The following is a 12,797-nucleotide window of genomic DNA, read 5'->3' on the forward strand; positions in this document are numbered from 1 at the left end:
ATAAAAGACTTCAGATACAGTATTAGGGGACCACTAAGGTCTATATAAAAGACTTCAGATACAGTATTAGGGGACCACGAAGGTCTATATATGTAGAAAAAGCATCCAAAGAGCACCAAGTCATGGGACCTTTAACGTTACCTATCTGCTTCCTGATTGAGGTTCCAGGTAGGAGACATCCGACGTTACCTTTATCTTATCTTAGATGATTCAATCTGACTTTATCAGTAACATTATCCAAGGGGCATCAGTCACATCGTCTGTTATCCCACATTCATTGAAGTTATGATATTAAAGACTAGTATGTCTAAGAATGTTAAGGGATGAATTCCTTGTAACAGCGATGCTAGTGGGATTAGCAACGGCTCCATATGTCTCTCCGGTAGTATACAAAACTTAAGGTCAGGATGCATTTAATTTATTAGAGGCGCGGAACACCACACAGCAACTTTTTTGTCAATACGACAAAGATTAAACGCTAACAAGGAGTATGCTCATTAATGAGAATGTTATTTTATTTAAATATTAGAAAAACTAAAGCAAAACCAGAAAACCCAAGTTGATAAAAATGTGATGTGCCATTATTTTTGAGAACAGGTGTTAGCAAGTTTTGGATATTCTTTTCAATAAACAAGCTGGACCCAATGAAAAGTGCAAAAATGTTGCAACTTCACCCTCGAATCGCACCGAGTCGATCATACTAGAAGATCTGAAAGCGTCCTATGTTGCACTGGGTCACTTCCTCCAGCCAAGACTGTTCAGAAATTCTCTGGGATTCCGCTCCTAATATTTCATGTCATCCCCATTTCCTGGCTACAGCCTCTTTTGTCGATTCGGTGAGTGTGGAGGTGTCACATTAGCCCATTTTGTGCATGGGGAATGAATTCCCCATGATTTAATTTTCCTGCAGATAATGCCCAGATCAGTCCCAAAGTGTCACATCTTCAAAACCTCATTCGCAGCAGCAGCAGCAGCAGTGATGGCAATTTATTCTGACTTCTTCTGCTTTTGTCAATACCAAATGTTTCCACATTCTTGGTATAGTTTTTGTCAGCTGTCAGAGGTATTAAAATTCTTCTTTGCTTTCTGCGGTTGTCTATCCAGCACACAAATGGCTCTTTTAGAGATAACGGATGGCGACGTTTCTCAGACGCCTCCGGATTTCAGCAGCCCAGAACGCTGCTTCACCGTGGGGCTGAGCGCAGCAGTGGAGTCATTAGAGAAGTCAGAGATAGATGATTTCAGATCAGTGTGTCACCAACCCCTGGGTTGCAACCCCGGCATATAGCGTTAATGGGAACATTATTAAATCAGCTAGAAGAACAGGTGCCAGATTTTACTTTGAACCGAGCAGCCACTTAAAGCTATTGTGTTGTCAAATCCTGCTCTTGTGCTCTACGCTCTCAATCTCCTCTTCTCGTCACATCGCTCTCATCCAGGGGAGTAACAATACAATGACTCGATGAGATGCAAGATAAGGAGTTCATAGCTCAGTAGACTTGTGATATTTGGGATAAAGCTGAATGGAAAACAAACCGTGGCTTTATGAAATTCTTTTAGGTGGAAGAAATGTGATCCATCATTGCAGCTTTTAAAAGGTTTGGTTTAAAAATGGAAATAACAGAATATCTTACTTAAAATGATGTATCCGTGTCAAACTAAACTGAAGACAGTCTGCATAAGGGTGTGTTTGTGAAACCCAAATTTTACATTCATTTCACATGGCTAGGTAGGATAGAGGGCAGTATTTGTTGAGCCACACCGATCTAGAAATGAAAATATCTCAAGTATTGCATGGATTGCGTGAATTATGGCTGCACCTTGCTAACGTCGATAGCACTACCCTCTCGTTTATGTACGGTCACTTCTGGCTCCCAAAAAAAATGGTTAAGGGAAAATTCCAAACGCGAGGCCCAACGGGTTACATAACAGTGGCGATTTCCACTTCTTGAGATCGTTTTCACAACCTCTCTCTTCCTCTGTCTCATCCCTCCTCCATCACTTGTTCATAACGTTCAGTGCTAATACTCTCGTCTTCATCTGGGGCTCAAGAGGGTGCACAGAGACTGGGGACTGCTCATACATACACACACACACACACAAAATAAACCTGTGCACCATTTCATCCTGCGGCACCTTGCAAAGTCACCAACATCAGTCGTCGTCAACATAATCTGCAATAAAGTGCACAGAGGAGGAAGTTTTGTTCTTTGGTAAAAAGGGTTCACCGTCAACTGTCCAAGATTCTTTGACCCCCCCCAATCAGCAGGTTTGTTTGAGTAAAGCAAAGGTGTTTTTTGGATCTAGGACCTATTGGGATGAACGGGTCCTTAGAAGCTTTTAGTTGCCAGGTGACAGAGAAAAAGTGCATTTTCCACTGCACAATGTCTCCAAGCATGCTGTTACAGACCTTGAGAGTAAGACTCTAGGTGAACGGAGGACTTCATAACCTCCCTAATAGATTTTTCCTACTTCCACCAGTTGTTGGCAAGTAATTGGCAAAGATTTGGCAGAGAGTTGAAGCAGGTGGGACACAGATACAGTTAAGCTTTTAGTGCAAAACTTGAAAAAAAATCAACATCTGTTACATTGAAGCCACTGAGTTGCTACAAATATAATTAAGACTATCGGCTCCACAGAACTCTGTATTGCCATCCGACGATTTTGGCACGCAGAAACTCAAGTAATGATAATAACCTTATCATCCAGAGTTCATCACGTTATTTTAATCCTCTGTGTCCTCCTAGGCTACTAGCAACTGTGTGGAAGACGGGTTGGGGGTGAAGCGTGATCACGGAAGGCTTGTCTCATGTGGACGAGCCGACAGAATTGTTGTTCTTACGCAGAATTCTTCGTGGGGGAGACAGAAACAACGCACTATAGCTTTAAGCAGTCCCTGTTTCATACTTTAACACTGATATGTTAATTAGTATAAATATATGAATATTTCAACAACTATTTTGTTAGCTTAGTATTGAATGCACCATAAAAAGGTATAGCTAATGGCTCTAGGCAACCCTACATGTTATTGTAAGCCCAGTTTAATATGTAACTCAATTTTTTACATCTCTCTCTCTCTACATATACATATCTATCTATTGTATCTATATCTATCTATCTACTGTATCTATATCTATATGTGCAAACACACACACACACCCCTTTTTCAGCTGAGGGGTTCTTTTTTCAAACAAGTTGAAGAGCCCTGATCTACAGTGTAGCACAACTAAGGACATGGCTACAATGGAAGAAATACAGTGTCCCCTCCTCCTGTTATAACTCCTGTCCCTTTCCTCTGGTTAGATTGATCATGTTTATGTTGTTGGAAGAGAAAATGGAAACTTCACACACTTAGCTTTGAAAGGAATCACTGGTTTTTTCCGCTGTGATAAGCCAGATTTGTTTGGAAGTGTTGAAGGCGAGTGGCGGACGGTGTTGTTTAAACCCCCGCTGAACCATTTCTTCCTCTGATCACCGGATCAGTGTGGAACTAGAAACACACGGAAACTAACAAAGGAGACAGTTATCCTGTGTGTGTGTTTGTTTGTGGTTAAGACGTGGCTGCCGGTGCATACACCCCCCGCATACCAAACATGTAATGGAGCGCACACACTCCCCCTACTTGTTATTCTATTGACTCTGGGAAGTGGGGTTGCTTAGACTCAGCCGAACCTGCTGATATAAGACACATGCGCTCGCTACTGGGGCATTAGCCCTTTTGAGCCTTGTATTTTATTTAATTAAGCCTCACGTTACAAAAAAACAACTTCCCAAATGCTGCCACTATGTGAGTTCAGTTACTGTGGAGTAGGATGTTATTTTTCATTTGTAGGAACATGGCTTCCTTTCTTTTTTTCCCCTACATTATTTTGTTTGTCTACATGTAAATAATTAAGCAGGAATAACGTAGCAGACAGCATGCATTCATAATTTAGGCATTTCATGTTCGGTGTGCATGTGTAGCTCGCATCAGTCACAACATATGTGCCCCCCCCACCCCCCGCCTTAATTTCTACTTCAAAAGTCACTTTAGTCTTTCATTTCACATTCAGCAGAGACATGCAGGGTCACAGGGACAGAGCAGAGAGTAGGGGTTATGGGGAATGACAGAACAGGGGAGGGGTAAATATCAGAGCGATGCACACTGGGCCTGAGGTTTGTGGTCCTGCTGCTCCGAGGCCCCACGTCTCATCTGCTACTGTCAGCTCATCAAGGCCAAGTCCCAGCCTATCCCCGCTGGAATACCGCATCAAACAGCCCGGGGAGCCTTTTATCCCAAACAGAATGCCGCCTCTTGTCACAGCGGAGGCTCTGCAACGAGCCCCGCACGGACGGCAAAGTTTAACACGGCGGAGTGAAAGTCAATACCCTGCCGAGGTGCCGTAGCTCAGACGATAGGGGGGGTGGCTGGGGTAGAGAACAGTGAAAAGGTCACCAGGAAAATGGGATCTTGAAAGACATAGCTTGTCTGGGACAAGAGCACGCAAAGCAAGATGATGCCAGCAAGCCGGTTAATGTCACGGTTCTCTCTCCTCTGACCCTGCGCCAATTCTGATGTTTCACAATTAAGGCCAAACATCTCATATTTGTCTTTTCCACCAATTACTGTAAAGGTTACGGCTTCAGTTGTGAAACTTGGCTCGTGTGTATGAATCCTTTCACGTGGGTATCGCCTCAACAAAGAAGATACATTAACTTCCATCTAATTTTGCTTTGTTTGGACCTGTAGCCAAAATCAGACATGAAAAGGCTTGACTGCGCACCCCAAAGACACAGAAGAGCTCTTTGTACTCGGGCTTGTTCTGCTCCATGCCATTTTTAATCTCGGGCAGGAGGCAAGAGAGCTGCTCCTCTTATCTTAGATGACATGGAGGCTTTGCTCCCTCTCTCTGGCGCGCTCTCTCATCTTGTGCTTCTGAAACCTAACCCTCTTTCATGCTTTCCCCTAGCGGTGGCTGTGGTAACAAAGTGGCACACTCGATGAGACTGGCTGAATTTTGTTTATGTTATTCCATCTGAATATCTGTTACATGATGAGTGAGGGGTAAAGAAGGGCAGACGGCAAGTCGGTAATGGTGTTACCTTCCTGGGCTGGATTTTTAATCAAGTCCGGTGCCCATAACTGATGTTATTTTTAATTGCCTATTGGAGGCAAACCACTTTTAAGAGCTTATTTAACTTTCCATCTTGGGAGAGCAAGGTTTTTTCAGGGGTGTTGATTTAGTGTAAGGATCCTCTGCTTTCACAGACTTCTGAACTGTTGCCCATTACTCTGTTCAGGGACACATCCGACCCAATCTGAGGCTGTTTCGGTGGTACTCAAATTGCCGTTATCAAGTTGTGCAGATTGTTTGGGCCATCTGAAATATATAGTGTTAGTCATAGCTTAGGGAGCATGATTTTAATACGGGGGGCTGGGCTGTTGAATCCATTAGGAAAGGTTTGTGCTGCTCCTGATTATTAAATCATGTACTTTGGTTGATGGTGGCGAGGAGCGAAGGACAATCCATCAGTAAACAATATAGCCACCTGGACAATGCTATGAATTTAGTTATCAACTTAATCATGGGTCTAAGTCGTACCAACGAAATCATGTTATGGTTTCTGAAATCTTGAGTTCAATGTCTTTTTCTGTTAAGAAAACACGAAAACCCTGACCTAAGATCCTGACGCACTAACCCGAAAGTCGGCCAGCGGATGTGAGCTTTCATTTTCTCAAAGGCAGAGCAGGAAACCCAGGGCTCGATTTACACTTATCGCCATTACTAGCCACTGGGGGACCACAGGCAGACAGGGAGAACGCATGTTAATGTTAAAAAACCTCATAATGAAATTAAAGCATTTAAGTAACCATGACTCTACATTGTCTATTATTTTCCTATGTCAGGAGACCAGACAGACCAATAACTTGTCCCAAACAGAATTCTCTTTTAACTTGCAACATGAAAATGAAATCACAGTAGGCAGACATTAAAGTCACAAATTGTGGCTTAAAGGGAGGGAATCTGCTAATAGGACAACAATGTCAGACTGATCAATGGAGTGTTTACCAAAATGGTAATTTAGAGGATGATTGCCTGGAGAGGAAATGTAACACCAACAGCCATGAAATCTGTTTTCCAAACTGATTGACCTGAACAGTTTGTAAGTGTTGATAAAAGGTACTCTGGAGGTGACAGAACAAGTCACGGCCTTTAGAAACCTACAGCCCTCAACCTTAAGAGTAGGCGTACTTAATCCGCTGCGTGAAAGCACCGTGTCCTCATAACATCCTGCACATTATCACAAAACCAAAGTCCAGCAAGACGCAGAACATAACTGTAGCCAATCTATTTCTACGGCCGATCTGGGCCTTTGTGAGGGGACCCAGAGGGACTTGTTTTCCAGACGTCTACCACCGTTACAGGCCTTAAGAACAGACAGAGGCCCTTCCAAAAGCCCTATAGGTTCAATTTGTTCTGCCAATTATTATCCCCAGCTCTGCCACAGTGATGGAAGGTGCTGTTCAATGGGCTTGAATGCCACCCTCTCAGCGGCCCGCCCCGACAAAGAGTGAGCCCTTGACTTTTTTTTTTTTTTTTTTTTTTTTTTTTCGGGGTTCCAGTCAAGCTTTCACTGACAGATTGGTTGGGGCGCTAACCAGTCAGGTCTTCAAAGAGACAATGACGATGGAGAGGGCAGCGGCAAAGGAAGGGGGGGGAGAGGGGGAGCCAGTGGTGAAGAAGAATGACCTGCCAAATGAGAAAGAAGACATATTGAAAGGGACAGAGTGGGAGGGGAAAAAAAAACAAAAAACATATTGAACCAATGGAGAAGTACAACCTTTTGACCATCTGGCTCGGTAGGTGACACCCTTCATCTGTTTTTTCAGTGCTGGACAACGCACCAAATTACTCTGTCAGGAAGATTAAGTAGAGTCAAAGGGATGTCGAGTGTAGTTGGGGGGGCTATGAAAAGTGGGGAAGCTTAAAAGTTGGCTTGCTGATATCTGAAGCTCCATCGCTTCATTTGGTCTATAGATATACTATGAAGTCTAAGACTATGTCATGGAAAACACAACTAAGCAAGAAGCAGCCGACTAGAACCCTTCTTGTTTCTGTGTAATATATTCTCATTTCTGCTTCAACATGGTTGGATACATCTCCAATGTGATTTCACTTCTCCAGTCCTTCTCCTCATGAGATGAAATATGCAAGAAACCAAACACTAAAAAACCTCTTTTTGCTGCATTAATTCCATGATTGCTTAAATGAAACACTGCTATTTCCCCCACCCGCTCGGTGCTTAACAGGGATCAGATCTCCGTGACCATGACTAATCTGCTGCTGCACTTTTTGTGTGTACTGGCTTACGCCTAATTTTTCTGGATCCTTTTGCCAATTTGGAAAACTAATTGCTTTGACTCCGACTGGGCAAGCGGCGGAATATAATACAGTTTAAAGCTTCATCTTTTATTCCCATAAAAGCCCTCCGCCGATCCAGCCGTGTACACCACCGACTCATTAAAATGCATTAGGAGAGGTTTGCTGCCGTGAGAGAGAAGGTGATATTTATTTTATTTTTTCTTCCACCCTTCATCCTTTTGCGTTTTCTACTCCGCTTGTCAGTGTTCCAAAGACCCTGCACTCGCGGCAATCTCCACACACACACACACACACACACTCTCGAGCCGTCACACACTCCTGAGTCCACCCCCCCCCCCCCCCCCCCCCCCCCCCCCCCCCCCCCCCCTGCTGGTCACTTTTTTCCCCACTTGTAGAAGACCCTAAAATGAAATTATGTTTGGAGGTGCGTGCAGTAGCACATTCCTCCATTGCCACCACATCTCCCTCTTCTCAGTCCTCCAACCCTTTTTGCTTCCCTGATTTCACTCCGCCGCTTTGATTTCCACCCCCCACTTGCTGTAATTTCACCCCTATCCTTCTGTCAATCTACCCCCCTAAGACTCTCTCTCTCCCCTCCTCTTCGCCTTCTTTCTCCACCTCTTTTTTGTCCTTTCTCGTTCCCATGCTTGAGCTTGTAGATGGCTGGATAGCAGTGGAGCCAGGGGGAGGCCGTCCCACTGATTGTAAAGAGAGGGCTAATCGGTGCTTTACAGTGATTGGGTCTCCAGATAGGCAACACCAGGGAGGAGAGTGTGGAGACAGCTGTGAGAGGCAGACAGCAGCGGTGAGGAGAGGCAGCAAAGCGAAGACATATCATAGTCATACTTTTATATAGATGGCGAGAAACTTTACAAAAGTGAGAGAGCATGGACTCAAGGTGACTTTATGGAAACTGATGCACTGCAGGCGGTAGCTATCACAACTTTTTAAGGGAAAGTCAGGAAGCGTGGAGGGAAAAGAAGAACAAGGCGATAAGGGGAGAAGAAACCTTCATTTTCCACAGAAGACGGACTGAGAAAGAGGAATAAAGTTGAAAAAGAGAAAAAAAGAAAATAAGGTAAGGCGTGAAATTTTTGCTAAGAGAAAATAATCTTTCACCGGTCATGTTTTGAGACACAGCAGTGCAAAGGAGAAATGCCAATAGGACTTTCAAAGCTGTGAACAGTGAACAGTGAGGATGATTTAGGGGTGACCGGGGATTTGTCAGCTGTAAGTGAGCGAAGTCTGAGTGCAGATAGAGAGTGCCGAGACGAATAAGACACGAGGTGGGAGCACCATGTCATTACTGCCCTGTGTCTGTGTGTGTGTGTGTGTGCTAATTGACAAACAAGGTTTTCTGGAATAAATGTATTGCATTGTCAAAAGTAGGTCGCGGGAAATATTTGGAGAGCCTCGCCTCAGCCTGGGGTGGGGGGGGGGGGGGGGGGGGGGGGGGGGGGGGGGGGGGGGGGGGGGGGTTTGGTGGCAAAAAAACTTGTGAACACGAGCTCAGACTCAAAAGCGTGGCCCCAATTCCCTGCACGTCTGCACTGTCGCTACTTCAAACAAGTCAGGCTGAAGGAGAGGAATGCCTGTATCTGCTTTTTAACGGACCTCTGTTTTCCATTCAGCCATGGTTCTGGTTTCTCAAGATGAGAGCACTTTTTTTTTCTATGAAAAAACCCTTTAAGCTTTCGCCTGTCTTGTAAGCTCCAACCGACAGATAAGACACTAGATTGGCGCGTGTGTGCCGTCGCCGGGGAAGCCAGACGTTTCTTGCCATTATCAGTGACAGCAAGAGGCGGTTAAGGATCCTCTGAAAGATGCACAGGAAATGGTCACATAAGGCGAGAGGAGTCTCCAGGTGGAGCCACGTGGTGGATGAAGACTGAGCATCCAATTCTCTTTCTAGACAAAAGTCCTTGAAATTCCAAAATTTAATTTTAATTTCAAAAGGATCTGTCCCCAGGACACCGTACACTGATTGCAAACTTTTTCCAGATGACGCTTATGCACGGTGACATCATTCCCATGCACCACTGGCCGGGATGAATGCCAGTTTGTGTGATTTAATTTCTCCATAAATGACAAGGCTCCTTTTACGGCTTCCACCGAGAGCTGAATGAACTAAATGTGAATCGGGGAAGGGAAGGGGAAGGGGTCTAAGACTGGAGAAATCTAAAAATAAGCGTAAGAGATGGGATGATACAATAACCCAGATGTTGGAAAAGACAGAACAGGAGGAGGGGTATATAAAAACCAAATGTAGGGTATAGAAGTGGTAACAAACTTCGGATGCACACCCAGCACACAAAAGGCAGATAGAGAGTGGAGGGAGGGAGTAATTAAAAACACCTTAGAGTCAAACAAGGCCGCAGGAAACCAGGCGCTCGTCACGGCACAGCGGTGGCGGCGCGCACAGCTGCACATGCCGAGGCCCGGGGAGCATCCCCACAATTAGAGAGCGCGACAGAAGCAGGTTCAAAGCCTGCCCCATGCCAGCGTCTCTGTCCTGAGGGGGACAGGGCTAGAAAAATGAGGACAAATAGAGGGTAGCACTGACACACATATATATTTATATATACACATATATATTGATTTATCTGTGTGTGCGTGCAGAGAACTCATATTTATACCCACACACAAACAACTGTGTGAACTTGAGAGTTTGGCCAGAATACACACCTCCCTGAGCCTGAAGCCGCCTTTGAAGGCTGCCATCTCTCCCTGAGAGCCGGCTGAGGAAACTGGGTCCCTGCTGCAGGGCTGACGTTGTATATACACTTTGCTTCAGAAAACAGAAGAGCTGGTCATTTTATTGCTTATTTATGCACACACAGACACACACCCAAACCAGAGTCCATACAGTGGGAAAGGCCAGAGTATTAAAACTAAGTGCACCAGCAGAATATAAGTATGTGTAAATGAGTAAACACACATTCAGAAATTTAAAAACTACGCTTGGTTGAGGAATGTGGCTCGTCACGCTCAGCACTCGGCCCGGGGAATGAAATGAAATTCTGCATTTAAGAAAACGCTTGAACATTTTTGCAACAGCACCCACTCGGTTTATTGTACTCAGCTTATTGAAAAAGATGTTTTCACATTCCGGCGCTTCTGCATCTAAGAAAAAGTCAAAGTGCACGGATGCCACCTCTCCCATGGGAGGGAAAATATACATGGGCTTCGCGGTGGCCGTGCAAAATCAATTGTGGTTAACAAATTGGCCGTGACGTTTTGGCCTGCCGGGGTGGGTGGAACCCTTTTTCATGGGTCCACCCAGTTTTAAAAAGGACCTTTTCCACAGACTGGGAGGCATCTTTTCAGAGCCGAGGTGAGTGGAGCACAGACATGGCCACTGTGAAATTAACACTTACTAATGCTCCACATAGCACTTAAAAAGGGCGAATCCATGCTAATGTACCTCACACTGAGTTGGCCCTTGGCAACCTCACTATGTCTGGGTGAAGGTTTTGATAACATTAGGACTGGAACTGACGATTCCCCTCCCTAATCAATTCATCATTGGGTTCCAAAAGGTAATTGACATCTTTTTTTTCGCCAACCATCCATCCAAAATCCAAATTTCTAAATTTTTCTATGTTAATGTGGGGCCTTTTCTGCATGGATATTACTCATCTTTTATTAGGTTATGAAAAAAGTTTGAAATTTTGGATAATTGACCAATTATTTAAGCCCTAGGCAACATATTACATCACAGTAGTTGCAGGCTGGGTAGCGCTGCAGATGCCTTGTTTTGCTACCATTGCCTTTTCAATACCTCACTTTAGGGAATTAACTAACAAAAACTTGTTTAAGTTAACTAAATAAACCCAGCTTCTCGAAAACGCATTGTTCAAATTTATCTGAACATAAGAGTTTAAAATTGTCAAAATGATTGCATGATTTGAATCAGGAATCTCTATAAGAGTCAAAGCAACCAATGTTGCATCCAATGTTTAACATTTTAAAACAGTTCTTAATCTAAGAGTGTTTCCTTAAGTTATTACCAGGGCTTCAAATAGACACCAGCCAACTGTTGGTATAGTGATCTTTGGTGGGTAACATTGTAGTTATTTGCCAATTTTGCCGTTGAAAAACGTAACCCTTATCTGGCAACACCACTTTCAGCACTAATCCTACATTTCCCATGAACACTTAGTGGTGAAGTTTCATACAACCGTTGGCTATGATAAGGACAAACGGAACGGTGCAAAACAAACCAGATGAGCTGAAACTAAAGTAGTCAAGTTAGTTAGGGAAAATCCACAAAAAAATATCTTATTGGCTGTTCACTAAGAAGCTACTAGCCATGTTGGCTGGGGATCAAAAACGTTCATTTAAAGCCCTGAATATGATACAGGAACAGAACGTTTTGGGGTGACTTTGGCCATTACCAGCTCATCAATCTGAACAGGTGGAGTAAGTGAGATTCTGCGTGTTGTTTCAGCCCGTACTGTAGCAGTTGTTTCCGGGTTTGATTTCCTCCGTTGGAAGAAAACGCCTCTCTCGCTGCTGTGGGAGCAGTCTGATGTGGTCTGTAGATAATGGAGCAGCAGGTGGACTTGGATTAAGATGATACAACAATATGGCTCATCATTTTGTCACACCAGCTGCTCCCCCTGACAATCATTATCTCTTCCACTGTCACTCAATCCCTTCTTCCATCTCAAGCAAACACCTTTCCTTTTTTCAAAACAAAAACAAACATCAGATGTTCCCTTTTCTTCTTTTGACTTAATTGTCTCTTTTACCATTGTCACACTAACAACTCGAAAATGTGTGAATCTCTTATGAATACACAGAGATTTTCAACTGAGAACAAAGTTGGGAAAATACCTCAAGTCTTGGCCTTAAGCTCAGTCAAATGATTGCTCCTCCACCTTCCACCCCGCTCCTCATCCCTCCATCTCCCCCTGTCCCGTCCATTCACAGCTTGTGTGGCAAACGCCAGCTGCTTTTCTCTTTAAACAAGTGAGGTGCCATGAAAAAGATGTGTGAAATGCTTTGCCAACACAATCGCGTAGCATGTCACCTCATTAGGGACGACAAAATGGAGCAAAATACTCGGGTGCAAGCCGTGACCTTTGGAGGGGGCGGAGCTGAGCGGGGAGGTCGGGAGAACAGGGAGCTAATTTCACCTCATAATGGCAACCAGGCAGCTTGAATGGACAGAAAAGAGGGGAGCAGCGAGGTCAAGTGTCACCCATCCTGCCAAGCAGCAGAGGCATCCCAGACACACACACACACACACACACACACACACACACACACACAAGGCCCAGCCTCCCAACTCACAATGCAGCCACACCCCCCACCCTTCACTGCCTTTTGTTCCTCTCCAACAATGATTAACTGAGTTTGGCGATTCAGAGAGAGTCTCAGCAGCACAATGCACTCTCGCTCTCTCTCTTACAAAAAATAATGGAGTCA

The 12,797-nt window shown here is 44.4% G+C and overlaps 1 protein-coding gene across 2 annotated transcripts in view; it reads left to right on the top strand.

Annotated features, from left to right (window-relative positions):
* Nucleotides 1–12,797, top strand: part of LOC117938038 (cadherin-20-like) — an 83,824-nt gene that overhangs the window by 40,721 nt on the left and 30,306 nt on the right. Inside the window, exon 1 of one of the 2 annotated variants that reach the window (XM_034862363.1) lies at nucleotides 8,021–8,442. The exons of the other annotated variant lie outside the window; for it this stretch is intronic. The gene's annotated coding sequence lies outside the window, so the exon portion shown is untranslated. Of the gene's footprint in view, nucleotides 1–8,020; nucleotides 8,443–12,797 lie in introns of those variants that run through there. 2 annotated transcript variants of the gene reach the window in all.

Source organism: Etheostoma cragini, chromosome 22 (genome assembly GCF_013103735.1).
Source record: "Etheostoma cragini isolate CJK2018 chromosome 22, CSU_Ecrag_1.0, whole genome shotgun sequence".
In the NCBI taxonomy this organism is placed as follows: domain Eukaryota; kingdom Metazoa; phylum Chordata; class Actinopteri; order Perciformes; family Percidae; genus Etheostoma; species Etheostoma cragini.